Source organism: Nicotiana tomentosiformis, chromosome 11 (genome assembly GCF_000390325.3).
Source record: "Nicotiana tomentosiformis chromosome 11, ASM39032v3, whole genome shotgun sequence".
Lineage (NCBI taxonomy): Eukaryota > Viridiplantae > Streptophyta > Magnoliopsida > Solanales > Solanaceae > Nicotiana > Nicotiana tomentosiformis.
In genome coordinates, this window is record NC_090822.1 from 111,031,139 (window position 1) to 111,051,712 (window position 20,574).

The following is a 20,574-nucleotide window of genomic DNA, read 5'->3' on the forward strand; positions in this document are numbered from 1 at the left end:
CAAAATTAGCGTAAAAAATAGCATTCAGAAATAGTGTTTTAAAATGCGTTTTTCGAGGCAAAGCGTAACAAAAACGGTCGGAGGCGATGGTGTGGGGCGAAAGTCTCAAGAGACGTACGCCCAACAATTCGGGGCATATGTCCGGGCGTTTGAGGTGCGTTTTTATAGTGAGGCATAAACCCCATAGACTTTTTCAAATTAAAACAAAATTTGTTGAATAAGTCCTTTATATAATACCCAAATTCTCAGAAGTTAGCTTGTAATTACTCAAAAGTTTTAAAAGGGAAATGAAATGTATCAAATTTAAAAGTCAAGACCTTTTTATTGATTAAAGTCCTAATTTATGGTCTTTCTCAATTCTTTATCTTGTTCGCTAGTCTGCTAATATCTCCCAAAATAACGAATATTCAAATATTTTTACAAATACAAAGAGAATTTCATTCTCCTTCATAGCAGCAAGTTCAAATTTCAAATTGCAGGTTAGTCATCCTATTTGTTCCTTCATGTAGAAAATTTTATTCTTTTTGACTCAAGTTACTTGTACTTGTAAGTAGCGTATAATAAATTATTTTGACTAGTTATTTTACAGGAATGGAGCACATCTATATGTATATATTTTTTTCACATATTTATAATTTTCTTTAATTTTTATACAATTTTACATGTTTATAAATATTTACTGTAATTATATTATTTTATAAAATATTAAAAATTAAATATCCACGGCCTTACGCCCACACTTTTAAAACACTGTTCAGAAATTACTATTCTTAGAGACAATTAATTAGCAAAAAGAAACTCCTTAATCTAGTGGAGTTTTACCAAACACCCTGTTATCTCGCTTTAGACGTAGCTTAATGAACTAATTGCAATACCATTAAAACCTTGCGATCCTATTTTTTAGTCTTCCTTTGACTCGATATCCATATTAGAGAAGACTTAGGAATATGATTTGCTTAACATCTTTTGGAAGAATAAGAATAGATCAATTGGTTTTTTGGCTCTTTACAAATTTAATTTTAGTTTTATGACCCTATTTTTTTTATTTTTTTTTTTTGCACATGGGAGATTTACTTTTATACATTAAAAAATCTATCTTTTACACATAAAAAATCTAAAAAAATTATTTTCTTAAATTCAAAATTGTAATGAGGCATGATAAACAAATAGCACGAATACGAAGGACACACTAATTCTTGTAATAATGGTTTCTTGTTAATTATCAAAATTAGTGTACAAATTATCATTTAGAAATTACTACTCTTGGAGCACTCAATGTATTAATGTTTGCACCAATCTGAATAATTAGCAAAATAGGAACTCCTTAATCTAAGTGAACTTCTTCACTATTATTTTTCTTTTTCAAATTTGCTGTGAATTACTTTTCTTGAAACAAGGATTTATCGGAAATCGCCTTTAACAGCCTCTCTATCTCTACAAAGTAAAATAAAATATGTGTACATATTACCTTTCCCAACCATACATTGTGAATTTTTTTTGGGTATGTTGTTGTTGTTATTGTTAATCTAAGTGAATTTTTACCAAACACCCGGTTATCTCTCTTTCCAGATGACCGTATTTCATTTTTGCAAAGGAAATATAGATCGTTCCTCTACATTTTTACGTGTCATTACAGAGTGTTCAATATTGTTTAATTTTATTTGTAAAATACTTATTTGATCTATGGGATTACTCATAATGTCCTCACCTAAATCTTATTTGAAACCTCTTTATTTAATTTATCATTTGGTGTTGTTTAGTGGATTTCAATGAAGTTTGGGTGGATTATATGAATCTTGCTATTCATTTCACTCAATTTGAGTTCTATTGAATCCAATATTAATTTTTTGTCTTCTTTAACAATAGAAATTCTTTATATGTTTTTTTACAAGCATACAAATCTAGAACAAGAATAAGAGGCTCCTAACAAGTATTGGACTTAATATAAACTTATCAACACGTCTTATAAGAGTTAATCTCAATTCCCAACTAGTTGATATCACTTGATTCCAAGAGATTCTAAGTATTCGGAAACAACTACTCGTGGAATTGTTTAGTGAATACAAAGTAAAATTTAGGTAATCAATCATAATCTTACACGGTAGATAGAAGAAACGAAAAAATAAATCGAAGTTATAATAAGCTAGCGTTTGGCCATAGATTCTCAAATTTGTTCTGAAAAATCTGATTTGGGTGAAGTTTGGTTTGAAGATGAAAATGTGTTTGGACATCAATTTTCAAAACATATTTCCCAAATTTATTTTGGAAAAACATGAAACATGACTTATACCCATAAGTTTTAAAAACTATCACAAATATTCAACAGTACCATTATCAATAACATTCATTATATTATCGCAAACCATAATCCTGAACATAAATAAATTTGATACAAAATTATCATTTTTATAATGAACTACATGATACACTATCAGATGACCGAAAAGACGAAGCAATCTTGTTACAAAATAATAATTGGTGGCCTTTTTTATAAAATATAAAAATTTGGGGTAATTTTTTAAAAAATGTGATAGTGATATTTTGGTCCAAAACTATAGGCAAAATCTATGGCCAAACATGTATTTGTCAAATAAAACCCAAATTTATTTTGGCAAAATCTATGGTCAAACTATAGAATAAGAAGAGTGTACCATGACATGTTAGAATAATATTTCCCCCAATTTTCTAAAGTAGGTTTTGCCGGTAATTACTACACTAAACAAAGTGGTAGAAGGAATAAATATTCGATTTTGTAATTATTTTATTGTTTCTGGATCTTTTTCTTTAATTTCAACAACGATAAAGAACCAAAGGAAGTCAACTATCAGCTGGCATAAGGAGTTTCGATGCATAAAGTACCAAAGATTCTGAAGATGTGGATACGCTGTTTTAATTCGTATCTCATACTCTGCACTTCTGAAGAATGGAGTAATTAATTAATTAGTCATCAAGATTTTGTGGTGGGATAAATAAGATTCCTTCGTACTTAACTAGATGGCACGTCTCCCTTTTAAAGGCTTATGATGAGCAAATCTGAATTAGTTTAGACCTAATGCGATACGAATGGAATGAGAAACAAAATGTTTTGCAAGTGTTAATATAACTTTGTATATGTCAAAACCTGCCCTAAAATATTTAGGAAAATATAACATTAAGGAAAGAATTAATTGGAGTCGGCCAAATTAACATCGAGGTTCGTGGTAAAGATATCAACAATGGCCGAGGTCGAGCATCATTGACAGAACAACGACAGGTAATTTTTGAAATAGAGTAGGATATTAAAGAGAATATTCTAGTGAATATTTTCTGCACTTGTACTATTAGGGTTTGTTATAGACAAATCTCAGATAAATAGGGAAAAAAGGGAAGGGAAAAGAGCATGTAATATTCACTTGATAAAAACATTTTTCAGAAGAAGATTCTCTATCTAGCAAAGATACAAACATTAACTTTTTGTCAATTTTCTAGTTCATAATATTCTATGTTTTTCCATCAGATCCGAGAATAGATCGAACATTCTCGGATTTATCTGTCACGAATCATTGTCAAGATGAGGAATCATTTAACTCATTCATTATTGGGTGAATCATTCTTTCTATTTACTTAAATGTCATTTATTTTTATTTATTGCTATTTATTCCTTCATTATTGTTCATACTTTTGGAGCATTTATTGCATAACACTATTAACCCCACACTGGTTAACCTCTACATTATTCGTATTTTTAAGATTCACGTTTAGGAATATTATTATTAACTAGGTTTAACTCATCATCACATAAATATAAAGGTTTAATCGAAAATTATACTTTTTGGTCAAACAACCTTGTCGAGCAACTCATCTCTATTGGAAATTGGAAACCGAAACTACGATCAATTTTCACAATATCTAACTCATTAATTAGCATATATAGATTTCAATCACTCACAAAACTGATTTGGTTACTAATGTGGTGCCATGGGATCCCAAATCATTTATCACGCTAAATCTCTAGCTTTTTGTCTGCCTGAGTCTAATATCTTGGAATTTGTCCTCTTTTTTTGGCATCGGGATCATGTCATCAATTAAGAAGGAATATAGTGAAACCACAGATAAGATAAGTGAAAATTATACTATATGACCGCTTTCAAAATAATAGTCAAAAATATAATTTTTATATATATATAAATATAGTTTTTGTAAATAGTTTTTACCGCGAGCTAAAAGTAAATACAAGTCGTATACTAACAACTTTGTCTTTACAATACATAAAATGCCCCCCTCCCCCTCCCAAGCACAGGGTTTCTATTAACTTAATTCAGACGGAGCATGCAACAGCCTTACTCAACAAAATGGACAAGGTGAAGTTTTCATAAACTTATCAAGGGAATGGATAATAGGCTATGCAGTACGACGAAATTATGAAAACCCTACATTTATGGAACTTCCTGCACTACTTGAAGGACTACGCATCGCCTTACAACATCAACTGATGCCACGGGAAATACATATGGACTCCACAGAGGTAATCAATATGCTCTGAAACCATAATTTGCAATACTCATCTATACTCCATGAATGCAGGTACCTCCTCCGTTAGCTGGGTAAGCCAAGAATCTCGTACACATTCAGGGAGCTAAATCGGGTGGCGGACAAACTAGCAAAACATGGCATAACTTTAGATATGGGAAATGCTACTACAATGTTTTTGCATCCACCAACTTTTTTTGTTGCTAGAGATGACCACTGATTAATCTGGAACTATGCAGCTACGATTCAACACACAATGTCGCTAATCCTCCGTTTTTTTATTTAGATTTCCCATCAAATGTTTGTAATAGACCGAAAAACTTAACATTATTTCCGGTAATGTTGGCTTCTTTTTGTAACACGGAGTTGTCAAGGCCCATCACTCCATGTAATGCTACTTAAATTAAATTAATATAAGTATCTTGTTTGACCAAAAAAAGGTGAAAAATCACTTTCAATTTTCTGCTTTCGGGCTATAACTTCACAAAGGCGACAACCACCAGTTTATGTTTTACATCTGAATGCCGTTAAATTTAGAATTTTAATAATGTTTAATAATCTAAAGAAGCCTTGACTAATGACATCTCAGTGTGTGCAAATTTGGAGAGCAACAACGTTGATGAAAGGAAAGAAGATCATACTCAACGGCTATGTATTTTGAACAATTAAGGTACGTCTTCCTACATGTCCTAACTGTCATGAACTCCAAGAACTTTGCTTCATATGGAAAAAGAATCAATCAATCAAAGAACAAAGAAGGAAAGTCAATCAATCTGCCTTGTCAAAGATCCTCAAGCGCGCAAGAACGGAAAGAGAGCTAATCACGGCTAGAGACCAAATCTCGAACAATCTGCGGAAACTCTAATCAATAAGAAATGGAGGAAGCAATTCGTCAAGATTAAGGATGAATCTAGCTACCCTTTCAAACTAGATTCGCGAGGCTACCCTTGGGTCTCACTCTTAGATATCTATGTCTCACAAGGAAAGATCTCCAATAATTACTGCCATACAATCCCACAAGACAGGGAAACTGAAGACTCATCGAGCTATAAAGGAAGAAGTAGAAGAACATCTAAAGACACACAACTACATCATCTATTTTTACGTCTTTATAATTCTTAGTACAAACACTGTATTCTTGAGTCTACAAGTATCGCAAAAGGTAGGAAGAGTTAGAAAACAAAATGAGAGTTGTGTCAATACTAGAAAGAAACACTATTGTTGTATATCGTTAGTGGTGAACGTACTAAAACCATCACTGTTGTAAACACTTACTAAAGATCTAACATAACCCTTGTGACCCATGGGAATTGGACGTAGGTACCACACCAGTACTGAACCAGTATAAAAATTAATGTGCCTCCTTTACTTTTGTGTCTCCTTAGTTTATTTCTGCTGCAATCAATCACTGTGTAAAGTCTAGTCGACTAATTTCCTACATAGTCAATTAAGGTTTTTAAATCGGTTGCAATTCACCCCCCCTCCCCCCTTCCCCTCTTGTACTTTCAATTGGTATTAGAGCAGGACTCACGAACAATGCTTAACAGCAAGTGAGGAAAAGATCATGGCATCAAATATAGTCGTTGGAGCACTATTTCAAACCTCTCAGATACGACCCCCTTACTTCAATGGCCAGCACTTCTCTCATTGGAAAGTGCGCATGGAGACCTACACTATGTCATATGACATTAAGGTTTGGCGTGTGATCAAAAAGGGAAATCTTCCAATTTCGCCAAAGAAGGATAAAGACGGTCAAATTATAGTATCATCTGATCCTCATGATTTAGATGATTACACTAAAGAACAATCAGTTGTTATTCAAGTGAATGCCAAAGTAAAAAACACGTTGTACAATACTATCAACGGGGAAGAATACAAAAAGATATCAAGCTATAAAACTGCAAAGGAAATGTGGGATAAGTTAGAGGTCACATATGAAGGACCCAACAAAGTGAAAGAGACAATGATCAATTTCCTAGTACGAGATTATGAATTGTTTCAAATGAAAGATGGAGAATCAGTGGAGGAAATATTTTCTAGGTTCAGCAAAATCCTTGGAGACTTGAAATCCTTTGGTAGACCAATCAAAAGTGAAGAACAAGTCAGAAAAATTCTGAGAAGTCTTCCTATAATTTGGCAACTCAAAGTCATTATTTTGGAATGTCAGGATCTCGACAAAATGTCCTATGATGAACTTAGAGGTAATCTAATTGTTTTTGAGAAAACACACTTAGACAGCTAAGTTCAACAAGAAAAAAAGAAGACAGTTGCATTTAAAGAAACCGTGGCTGAATCAGAAAATGAAGAAGAAAAAGGAGGAGGAGAACACGATGAGAATATAGCTATGATCAACAAAGTTGTAACAAGCATGATGAGGAAAAACAAAAATAGCACAAGAGGTAAATCAAATTTCAGAAAAGGGAAGATGAACAATGAAAATGACAAAAATGATGGAAGATGCTATGAGTGTGAAAAATATGGACACATTCAAGTCGAATGCCATGAACTGAAAAAGAAACTAAGCAAGAATTTTCAAAATAAGAAATACTTTGAAGCTTTGAGTGATGAAGAAGAAACTGATCGCGAGGAAATTGCCAACATGTGTTTCATGTCCATCAAAGAAGATAGCGATGAAGACTTAGGTGAACTTGGTCTCATGGCAGACGAAGGAACAAGTGAGGTACGTCTTCCTACATGTCATAACTGTCATGAACTCCAAGAACTTTGCTTCATATGGAAAAAGAATCAATCAATCAAAGAACAAAGAAGGAAAGTCAATCAATCTGCCTTGTCAAAGATCCTCAAGCACGCAAGAACGGAAAGAGAGCTAATCACGGCTAGAGACCAAATCTCGAACAATCTGCGGAAACTCTAATCAATGAGAAATGGAGGAAGCAATTCGTCAAGATTAAGGATTAATCTAGCTACCTTTTCAAGCTAGATTCACGAGGCTACCCTTGAGTCTCACTCTTAGATGTCTATGTCTCACAAGGAAATATCTCCAATAATTACTGCCATACAATCCCACAAGACAAGGAAACTGAAGACTCATCGAGCTATAAAAGAATAAGTAGAAGAACATCCAAAGACATACAACTACATCATTTATTTCTATGCCTTTATAGTTCTTAGTACAAACACTGTATTCTTGAGTCTACAAGTGTCGCAAAAGATAGGAAGAGTTATAAAACAAAATGAGAGTTGTGTCAACACTATAAATAAATATTGTTGTTGTATATCGTTGGTGGTGAACGTTCTAAAACCATCACTGTTGTAAACACTTACTAAAGATCTAAGAGAACCCTTGTGACCTAAGGGAACTAGACGTAGGTACCACACCAGTACTGAACTGGTATAAAAATTATTGTGCCTCATTTACTTTTCTGTCTCCTCAGTTTATTTCTGCTGCGAATCAATCACTGTGTAAAGTCTAGTCGACTAATTTCTGACATAGTTAACTATGGTTTTTAAATCGGTTACAATTCACCCCTCCCCCCCTCCCAATTTGTTCTTTCAATTGGTATCAGAGCAGGACTCATGAACATTGCTTAACAGCAAGTGAAGAAAAGATCATGGCATCAAACACAGTCGTTGGAGCACTATTTCAAAAAAGAACCTCTCAGGTACGATCCCCTTACTTCAATGGCCAACACTTCTCTAATTGGAAAGTACGCATGGAGACCTACACTTTGTCATATGACATTAAGTTTTGGCATGTGATCAAAAAGGAAAATTTTTCAATTCCGCCAGAGAAGGATAAAAATGGTCAAATTATAGTATCATCTGATCCTCTTGATTTAGATGATTACACTGAAGAACAATCAAATATTATTCAAGTGAATGCCAACGCAAAAAATATATTTTACAATGCTATCAGAGGAAAAGAATACGAAAAGATATCAAGTTGTGAGACGGCAATGGAAATGTGAGATAAGTTAGAGGTCACATGAAGGAATCAACAAAGTAAAAGAGAAAAGGATCAATCTCCTAGTTTGAGATTATGAATTGTTTCAAATGAAGGATGGAGAATCAGTGGAGGAAATGGTTTCTAGGTTCAGCAAAATCCTTGGAGACTTGAAATCTTTTGGTAGACCAATCAAAAGTGGAGAACAAGTCAGAAAAATTTTGAGAAGTCTACCCACAATTTGACAACCCAAAGTCATTGCTTTGGAATGTTAGGATCTTGACAAAATGTCCTATGATGAACTTAGAGGTGATCTAATTGCGTTTGAGAAAACATACTTAGACAGGCAAGTTCAACAAGAAAAAAAGAAAACAGTTGCATTCAAAGCAACTGTGGCTGAATCAGAAAATGAAGAATAAGGAGGAGGAAGCATGATGAGGAAAAACAGAAATAGCAAAAGAGGTAAATTAAATTTCAGAAAAGGAAAGATGAATAATGAAAATGACAAAAATGATGGAAGATGCTACGAGTGTGGAACACATGGACACATTCAAGCCGAATACCCTGAACTGAAAAGAAACTAAGCAGGAATTTTCAAAAGAAGAAATCCTTTGGAGCTTGGAGTGATGAAAAAGAATCTGATCGCGAGGAAATTGCCAATATGTGTTTCATGGCCATCAAAGAAGATAGTGATAAAGACTCAGGTGAACTTGGTCTCATGGCAGACGAAGGGACAAGTGAGGTACGTCTTCCTACATGTCCTAACTGTCATGAATTCCAAGAATTTATTGATATTGCTCTTGTAGATATTGAGAAAGTTCTGAATGAACTTCAAAAATTCCAAAGAGAAAAGAAAGATTGGGCTCTGAACTTGGAAGTGTGTGAGATTGAGAGAGATATGCTTCAAGATGAAGTTAATGAACTTCAACTTCAACTGCATGGATTGCGAAAATTCACAAGTCATAGTTCAGTTAGATCAAATCAGTTTGCTTCTCATAAATCTCCGACTAGAACTAGAAATCTCTCTGCATGCACTCATTGTAGTTGTGAACACCTAATTTTTTGATCATTTTAATTTATAACTTTTAGTATTTTAATATCTCTCTTAGGTTTTATTTGATAAAGTCGAAAACTACAAAAACAAAAAAGAATATTCACATTTTTAGAGTATTAGTTTTGTGATCATTTACAAAAGAAAGAAAAAGTTTCAAAAAATATATATTTTTTCTAATCTAGTCTAGTTTAATTTTCAATAAATAAATATTAAGTAATTAAGTAGTATTTATATTGCTACTTTAGTTTAATTATAGTAGTATTTTATTTATTATCCTAAAAAAGAATTCAACAAAGGAAATAAAGGAATAGGGAATGGCCACATGAAAAGATTCTTTTTCTTTATCCAAAATAACAAACTCTTGTTATCCATACAAAACGTTTTTCCCAAGAATTTCATGTTTATCCCCATATATATTCACTCACATAACACAAAACGGAGGTGTGACAGCTCTGGCGACTTTGCTGGGGATTCGAACCCAGAATCTCTAGTTCAGGGTTCAGAATTCGATCTTAAAAGAATTTTATACTTGGCCTTTGTTTATTATCTGATTTTACGTGTTTGGGCCTTATGTGCTAATTGCCGCTCTTTACCACTTTGATATTATCGTAAATTGTATATAAAACTATTACGACACCCTTCTTCTCTCTCAGTTTTCTAAATCTTCTGGGAAGCGTGCGCTTCGCGTGACTTCTTTTCTGTTAGAGTCATACCCCTAATTTTAGAACGAGAATCGGACAAGTTGTAATGCCGGTGAAGCTTCTGAATTCCCGTTACGCTGCCTCCCTCGGCTCGAGTTGTCCGCTCGGGTAAGCCAGGTCTAGAATTTCACACCTTTAGGTTTAAACTTAGAAGAACAAAGTCTCATGCCAGATCCCTAGTAGGTACGCTTGTTTGCATCACGTGCATTTGACTTGGGGGACTCAACATAGGGGTTGGGTCCGTCTAGGACGGGTGTGCCCCAAAATAAAAGACCATCTTGATGCATCTTACGTGTTACTTGTTGCGTTTGTTTATTCTGGTTTGCATGTTGACTGGCTTCTAGAATAGGGAAAGAAAATAAGAACAAAAACATGAGAGGAAAAAGTAAGAGAGTGAAATTCACCCGGTTCTCATAAAGTCTTTGTGTTCGAACTTTGTCAAATTTAACTCAAAAGGCGTTAAAAATAGACTGAGATTTTGAAATATTTCCCGCTTTTGGCCTAACTACACAGGTCTAATTCTCACCGGATGTGAGATACGTAGGCAAACCTCACCGGTTCCGGCACACAATTTTTTAAAAAAAATCAAAAATATTTTTCAATTGTTTTTCAGAAGTTTTTGTTTCGAAAAATGAAAAGAAATTCAAGATTCAAAAATATTTTCTTTTTTTTTTAGAAGTCTCGCTTTCATAAATTCAAAATAAAAGTCCAAAAATCCAAAAATATTTCCTTTCTTCTTTAAAAGTTTTTCTTTCGAAATTCCCAAACAAAAATCGAAATTCAAAAAAAGTAAAATAAAAATATTTTCTTTCTTCTTTAGAAGTCTTTCTTTTCAAAAATACTCAAAAACAAACAAACAAACAAATCAATTTTTTCTTTCATCTTTATAAGTCTTTTTTTAGGAAACTAAAAAGAATTCAAAATCCAAAAAAAAAAGTTAGTTTATTTTCTTTATTCATGATCTTCCCGAACTACGCAAGATCTGATTTATGTTCCCACATGATATGTAGGCAACCCACATCAGCTTCGATCGATGGTTTTTTAAAAAAAAAAAAAGAGAAAAGAAAGAAAGAAAAAAAGAGAAAAAAGGAAAAAAGAAAGAGAGTGTGTATTCTAACATGCTTGATGTTTTGAAATAAAAGCTAGTTAAAGATAGTCGGTTTGTTGGTTTGCAATGGCGAGTCACAAAAATAATCCAAGATCCCTCGAAAATAAAAGCATCTTCTCAACCAATGGAACAAGCACCACTGTTGTTGATCCAAAGTCACTAAAAGTAAGTAGACAAGTTGGCGGTGAAAAATAAAAAATGGAGGCAAATGTGTGATTGATTTTACCAGATTTGAGCAATAGGACATAGCCTGCTCGGCATGATTTGATGATGAGGAGACATGAAAATTTTTCCAAGTCCTTTAGTAAATTAGTTGCTTTGAAATTTTCTATGTCGTCAGTCCTGAAATCCAACAATCAATATTGGAAATGTTTTGATCAAAAAGTCAAAATTTGAGTGCTGAATCACAAGGAATAAAAGGGTTGAATGTCGTAGTAGTGGTGATGCAAAAATTTGTGGCTAAGATGTCGCTTAGTAACTGAAAAGTCACTCCTCTTTAGCCATGGTAGCTTATTTTGCCGTCTTTTTTTTGGTGTGTGTTATCAGACCCTTCTTTCCTTTATTCAATAAAACGTAGTCAATCATGCTTCGTCAATTTTGTGCATAGTTCCTCTCCCGGAGTTTTTGGCCAGATATTAGAAAACTGATTTAATCTTGAACTGGTTAACTTAGAACAAGACATTTTTGAGGATGAATACACAGTCGAAACACTTTGGAATTAAGCTCGGTTCAAATTCAAGTGGAACTAGAATAGTCATACCCGTGGGGTTAATGATCTTTACCTTTGTCACGACCCAAATCCGCGTGACCGGCATCCGGCACACTACCTGACCCGAGTGAACCAACCCATATGTCAAGATCAAGTATAATTGCGGAAGCCAATTGAAAATCTTATACATTTTTAAATCAAGTCACAACATATTTTTCATTCCCAAAATCATACATGAAACTTTTCATAAAAAATGATATAATCAAATCAAATAATTATTCCTTTATGCATGACGTCCACAATTCTATTTTTTACAATCCAACATAACTATCTATAGAGCCTCTATACCAAAGAACAGAACCAACACTTGGAGTAATTCCAACAAAAGAAAATAAGAATATACATGATAGCTACCAAGAAATAAAAGTGGTGCTTCATAATACCTCGGAAAGAGTGTCATCCTAGCTCTGACTGCATGCCACGTATCATATATCATCCTGAAACATGTAAAGTAAGCGGGACCATGGAGGGGGCCCCCTAAGGGCTGAGTACACCACAACGGTACTCAATAAGTGTCATAGAATCTCTCTAACTTAAGTTCTTGGGACAAAATTTATATAAAAATAATGCATCAATATTTGATACAAAACGATAAGAAGTTTTATCAATTCATGATCCTTGTCATTTTAAATAAAAGACAAGTAAAATTAAACCACAATATAAACTTTTAAAATATTTACATCAATCCAAGATTTTGAATAAATCATACAATATCATTCCATTTGTTTGAAGTCATTGAAATCACTTTCGGCTCCTTAGGCCTAAACATAAGAAAATTATCCTTACCTTTTACTGGGAGTACTATACCATCACCGACATAAGAAGGTCAACTAGGTTATGTACCTAGCGGCAAGTATCATATACTCTACTTGCTCAGGTCATCTTATCGTAGTGCCGTACGAATCGACTCAGCCATGCTAATAATAGCACAAAATAGTACCCTCTCGAGGGAGAGCACTCTACTATAGTCTATACCACAAAGTGGCCATCTACGCCTACACCGACACGTGTAGTTTTATGACAATGAACACGATATATCCGAAGTCAATCTTGGTGAACACAAGTAACTCCCAAAATATTTGATACTTCAAAAATAGATTCATAGCATAGTAGCCTCAAAGGATCTATTTTTATCAAATCATAGCATTTATAGAAAATCTAAATCATTTGAACAAAATTTAAATAAATAACCTTTTACATGCTAAAACTTTTAGTAATTTAACATCAATCTTTAAAAGATACCACAAGTGCTATTCTGTTCGTCAATTTCCAAAAGAAGTACTTTCCATGAAAACTTATCTTTAGCACTCAAATATGTATACTCTTGTCAATACGTAAGTTTTGATAAAAACTTATAACATTTACCTTGAGTGTCACTTTGCCAACAAAATTTAAAATAAAATTTTATAAAACGGCATAACACTACATATGCAACATAATATTCTAGTACATGGAGACATCCGTACTTGTTTGTCCCCACAAGCACGAAAGTACATTTGCAAACAACTTAAGTATTAACTCGAAATATGCTTTTAGAGAAAGTCCCTCAAGAAGAGTAAGTTTTAATCAACTTACTTCGCTTTCGCTTTATTAACATTCACAAGCTTTCAATCCTCCTCCATCATTCCAATGTTGATTAAAATGCTCAACATCACCAACAAGTCGATATCTACAATTAGATATCCTAATTACATCAAAATATGACCTAAGATATTGATCAACATCCATATATGGCTCATAAGTTGGCTACAAGCCTCTAACAATTCAAATCGCCAAATAGTTTTACATGCTAGACCATTCAACTTCATTCTTATGTTTTAATACTCATTCAAAGTCATTAATGATACTACATCAATTGTCCATTGTCACCAAGTTACTATTCATCGTCTTCCATAATCAACACTTGTAAAATATACAATTCGGGTGATAACTTAGTTGATCACTTTCATCTTTTCCTAACAAATAATTTCATAGGTTCATTGTATTCATAAATTTCATCACCAAGATTACCATTCATCTTCTCTCTTATTTTCTCAAAAGTACTATTCATGCCATGAACTAGAGTTTTATAATCCAATATTTCAACCATTAAAACTTATAACAAATGCTTCAAATACTTCTAACTACTCATAATAAACGACCTTGAAGCATTGGAATTACCTCTAGTAGATCAATCTTGAAAAATTACAACTTTGGTGATTTTTGTATTCTTGAGGATTTGATGATGAATCTAGTATTTGGATGTAATAATGATGTTAGAACTCATGTATATTGAGTAAGAATCAACCCAAAACATCATTAACAACTTACCTTAGTTGATTGGACTTGATTTGAGCTCAAAATCGTCTCTTCACCTCAAGAACCCTAACCCCCAATACACAAAATACTCTCTTTCCCCGATTTTGTATTTATAGGCCCAGATTTTTGGGTTTCGGATGCGGCCCCGGATGTTCCGCATCCCCACTTCACTCCTCTTCGAAGCTCGAATGCGGACTCGGACGCTATGGCAGTATTTCACTGCCATCCTTCGGTAATTTGATCATAACGTCTTGTAGGAATATCCAAATGACGAACGGTTTGAAGCGTTAGAAACTAGACTCAAAGACCTTTCAATTGATAGGTTTTAATCCATAAAAATTCTTATATATATTTATATATTCTCATCCAAAGTTAGGTTATGTGCGTAGTCATTTGGAACTTTAGTCTATCATATAATTTTTAACTTGACTTGGATTTAGGGCTATCCTTAGACCCCACACCCCTTATAATATGCCTCATACACTTATTATCATATCCAATTGATATCCATCATATTAATAGTCCTCGTCTGCACACAAAATAATATAATTAGCACACATCAACTTTCTTAATAGCGCTTAAGTACTTCAAAATTTTTCGGGGTGCTACAACCTTCAAATCATTGTGAAGATCGGGTTTGAGAAAGAATCATTTGAAGTTTGGTGGAAAGTTTGACATTAATGGATGGAATGTGTCTTTCGATCACGACACACCAAGAAGACAGACATGCCTATCAGTGTTGTGATCGTGAAAGGATACTATGTTTGGCGTTCCCGGGGCTGGAAGGCCATTTTTCTGCTATCCAAACACTTTTTACCCTCGTTACCCTTTTTGAGCCTTTGTAATTTTCTTTGATCACCCTCTTTTGGAATCAAGTTTAGAGTTAAAAGTCAAAAAAAAATGAATAAAAAAGTCCATGCCCCAAGAGTACAAGCTGGGGCAACTCTTAGAAAGTTCAAGAAAAAAAAAAGAACAATTAAAAGTCCATGCCCCGAGAGTACAAACCGGGACAACTCTTAGAAAGTTCAAGTGAAAGAAGAATTAAATAGTCAAAGATCCATGCCCCCAGAAAATAAAAGTTGGGGCAACTTGCTTTGGAAACAAAAGAAAAAAAAGGATGAAAAAAATATAGTTAGGTCAGATGTTTGAACTACGTTTGACCTGATTCCTTTAAAAAGGGATACGTAAGTAACCTTACACGGTTCGGTCCAACTAAATAAGAGTAAAACAAAAAACAAAAATCCCCAGTATCTGAAACTGGGCAAAGATTTTATTTCACTTTTGAAAGTGTCGATTCCAAGAGTTGTAAGTCTACAACCCCTTCATTTTGAGTCTACTTTGAGCCTTCATGTCGTCCCTTCTTTCCAATCCTATCCAAAAACCTTCCAAATAAATACCTCTCGATATGCTTTCAAGAATGCCAAGAGAAGCATGAAATGAGCAACGATAATCACGCGACATAGAACACTGTCAAGTTGCTCACACAAGAAAGCAAAAGAAAAAGAAAAATAAAGATGAAAAAATGAGAGAGTCTTACTAGTGAAAAGCCTCACGGGCACTGTAAGATGACGGTAGGTAGAGATTAATAAATAAGAGAGACTTGTTCGTGAAAATCCCTCGGGGCACCACTAGTCGAAAGTGAGTCGTGAAGTTGATGCAAAGAATTGGCATGAACAAGCCTCACTTCAAAGGTCATAAGAATGGTAAAAGGGAAGATTGGATCAGTTTGATAGATCATGTCATTAAGTCCAAAATGCATGTCATAATCATTAAGGCTAGTTATTGAAAAAAAATAAAACTCTTCCTTTTGTCCTCCCCGACAGGGGCATTTCTTGTTAATATTTTTTCTTTGCATCATTGTGTCCTTCACTCTGAGTCAGTCCTTGTCAAAACAAGCAAGAAAAGATTTCAAAATCTGCTACCAGCTTTTTAGTTACACAAAGTAAATTTGGCCAGCACACTCAGGTGTTACAGTCAACATGCCTTGAGGATTCATGCAAAGTCTCCCCCCCCCCCCCCCCAAAAAAAGACTCTTGTCAGCCTACTTAGCTAAAGCAAGCAAAGATAACCTCAAGGTTAATCAGGGACTCTCTATAGTACTGAACAAGGACTATGAAGTGTTCACATCATGCAAAAGACACTTACCAGTTGTGATTCTCTCTGACGGACAAATTGCTCTAAAAGCAAAAGCCATTCAAGATATCAGAAAATGTTATCTAAGAAAAGAAATCTCTTTTTTGAGATAAGGCTGATTGAGACACAAAACACCAATGGCATTGGGAGCGAAAAAATCAGGGTTAATACACAAAGTAAAGGTCCCTTGAAAGCAATAACAGAGTCATCCAGCAGTGCAACCAACTACCAATGCAATCGGTCTTCCAACGACTGGATGATCACAAAGCCAAGTTGTCCAAGGCTCAAGGCCACAAACCGACCACCACTTTTAAAACTGACAAAATTTTCTTTGTTTGAAACAGGAACAAAGAAATGCAAGGAAAGTGGTTCCAAAAAAAAGGATGAAAAATGAAAAAAAAAAGAAAAAAAGAAAAGAAGAGAAGAGCAGACAAAGGGAAGTTTCTCAAATCTTTGCCTTTATTTGTCTTGCTAGTGTGCATAAAATCTTGCCATTTCTCTTCACATTTTTCCTCCTAGGATACAAAGTCCTACTCTGATGAATTTTCCTTCCAATAAAAATCTTAGTATGATGAATCTTTCTCCTAAGATAAGAGCCCTAGACTAATGAATTTTCTCCTAAAATAGAAGTCTTAATCTGATGAATTTTTTTCCTAAGGTGTGTGTGTGTGTGTGTGTGTGTGTGTGTGTGTATATATATATATATATATATATATATACAAATAAAAAAAAACCTAGTCTGATAAATTTTCTCCTAGGATAGATGTCTTAGTCTGATAAATCTTTCTTCTAAGATAAGAAACCTATTCTGATGAATTTTCTCCTAGGATAGAAGTCTTACTCTGATGAATCCTTCTCCTAAGATAATAAGTCCTAGTCTGATGAACTTTCTCCTAGTATAAAAATCTTACTTCGATGAATCTTTCTCCTAAGATAAGAAGATCTAGTCTGATGAATTTTCTCCTAGGATAAAAAATTTTAGTCTGATAAATTTTTCTCCTAAGATAAGTAAACCTAGTCTAATAAAATTTTTCCTAGGATAAAAATCTTAGTTTGATGAATCTTTCTCCTAAGATTTAAAAAAAAGAAAAAGAAATTTCCTAGTATGATGAATTTTCTTCTAGGATAAAAATCTTAGTCTGATGAATTTTCTCCTAGGATAAAAATCTTAGTCTGATGAATCTTTCTCCTAAGATTAAATAAAATCTTAGTCTGATGAATCTTTCTCCTAAGATTAAATAAAATCCTAGTCTGATTAAAAAAAATTTCCTAAGATAAAAAGCCCTAGTCTGATGAATTTACTCCTAGGATAAAAAAAATTTTAAAAAGAAGTCTAGATCTAATATTAAAAAAAAATTGTTCATGCCCTCAAGAAATAAGCTTTAAGACAATTTTTTTTTAAAAATGATTTTATCAAAAACAAAAACTTAGTCGCATGTTGGCATAAGGTACATCATTCCCTAGCTGCTTTCCAACATATGGCCTCCACTCCCTATTGATGTTATTTTAGACTAGGGTCTCTACTCCCTAGTTGATGTTAATTTAGACATAGGGTCTCCACTCCCTAGTCTCATTTTTCATCTTAGGGTCTCCACTCCCTAGTTGATGTTATTTTAGACATAAAGTCCCCACTCCCTAGTCTCCTCTCCAACATTAGGGTCTCCAATCCCTAGTTGATCTGATCTTAAATGCAGGGTACACCACTCTCTGATATCTTTGCTAAATATAGGGTACACCATTCCCTCATCGCATTTCCCTACCATAAGGCACATCAATCCTTAGTTGAAACATCATTTAGACAATCAGGGTACACCATTCCCAAAGAGTCATGCTTTCCCAGGGTTCACCAATCCCGGTCTTTTATTGCTTTCAATAAATAAAGTAGTATAGAGTTTTGTTACAAATAACTCATAAAATTTTTCTAGTAAAAACTGGGGCAGAAAAATTTCGTTCGTTTGTTTGTTTTGGTGTCTGAGCAGGTTTTACCTCGAGGTACAGGGTTCGAGATGGACAAAAGAAGAAGTCTCAATTCAGAATAAAAGAAAAGAAAAAAGAAGTGAATCCAAAATGCAGAAGCAGATGAAAAAATATGGATTGCTCAAGACATGACTGGAGTCACGAACATTGCATTTGACATTTTGATATCAAGAAGCCTTAGAATAATGAACTAACACCTGTAGATACCAAGCATCAAGGTTCAGATCATAGTCTGTATGAAGAACCAGTCAAGACTCAAGAACAAGTTTCAGAAGATTTATAGATAGGAATCTTGTAACTCATAGGTGATAGGCTTGTTTAGTTTCTTTTGATTTTGATTTTGATTTTGATGTAATAACAGGACCACGGACCGGAGCCTCGACGGAACCTTACTCGACTCTCCAACTCATCATTCCATTACTCTCCTTGAACTACACGCGACCTGATTCCCTTATAACCGGGATATGTAGGCTGTCCAAAACCAGGACTTGGTTACACCCTTTTATTTTGTTTCTTTTACTTTTGAATAATTGTATGGTAAAAAATTAGTAACCTCACTCATCTTTTCTTTGCATGGAAACTCTTCATGTTTCCAAGCGAAGAGGGGCATGCTGTAAGCACCTAATTTTTGACCATTCTAATTTACAACTTTTAGTATTTTAATATCTCTCTTAGGTTTTATTTGATAAAGTCGAAAAGTACAACAAAAAAAAGAATATTCACATTTTTAGAGTATTAGTTTTGTGATCAATTACAAAAAGAAAGAAAAAGTTTCAAAAATATATATTTTTTCTCATCTAGTCTAGTTTAATTTTCAATAAATAAATATTAAGTAATTAAGTAGATTTATATTGCTACTTTAGTTTAATTATAGTAGTATTGTATTTATTATCCTCAAAAAGAAATCAACAAGGGAAATAAAAGAATAGGGAATGGCCACATGAAAATATTCATTTTATTTATCCAAAATAACAAACTCTTGTTATCCATACAAAGCTTTTTTCCCAATAATTTCATGCTTATCCCATATATATTCACTCACATAACACAAAAAGGAGGTGTGACAGTGGCAAAAATGGTCACAGCACTAACCACTGCAGGCTTAGAATCAGAGGAGAAAAAGTCTCTGAAAATTCTAATAATCCCTCATGTTTTTATTGCGGAAAACTCGGTCATACCTCTAATCATTGCAGGTTTAAGAACATCAGGAGATGGGTTTGGCGACCAAGCCCTCTATTCAAGCTAATACTCATAACACTAACCATTCAGGACCCAAGCAGGCTTGGATACCTAAAAATAAGTAATCTTTTTTTTTTTTGCAGGAACACCGCAAGAAGAATCGAAAAGGAAAATGGTACCTTGATAGTGCGTGTTCCAGACATATGACTGATGACAAACAATTGTTCAAAACTGTCACCAAAGTATATGGAGGAACAATCACTTTTGGAGACAAATCAAAAGAAAATATAATTGGAGTGGGAAGAGTTCCCCTCAGCTCAACATGTGATGTAGACGAAGTGTACTTGGTTGATGAACTTGGCTACATCATTCTCAGTGTCAGACAACTATCTGACAATGACTATGAGGTTCGTTTTAAAAGGCATGGTTGGTTTATTGAAAACGAATCAGGTAAAGTTATTCTTTCTAGAAATAGAGACAGGAATGTCTATACCATCAGTAACATAGATAGTCTTTGTAATCAAATTCGTCTACCCTCTATGATTAATGATCCTTGGGTATGGCATAGAAAACTTGGTCATGCCAGCATCTATTCTATTCATAAGCTTTCCAAAAATGATCTTGTCATTGGTTTTCTAAAACTAGAATTTTCAAAAGATCATATTTGTATTGCATGTCATCTAGGAAAATAAATCAGGTCCTCTTTTAAGGTTAAAAATATTATTTCTACTACAAAACCTCTTCAACTTCTGCATATGGACCTTTTTGATCCAACTAGAACTGCTAGCATAGGTGGTAGAAAATATGCCTTTGTTATAGTAGATGATTTTTCTCGATTTACCTGGGTTATCTTTTTAGGTCATAAAAATGAGGCATTAAGGAACTTTGAAGTCTTCTGCAAGAAGGTGCAGCGGAAAAAATGTTACTATATATCTTCCATAA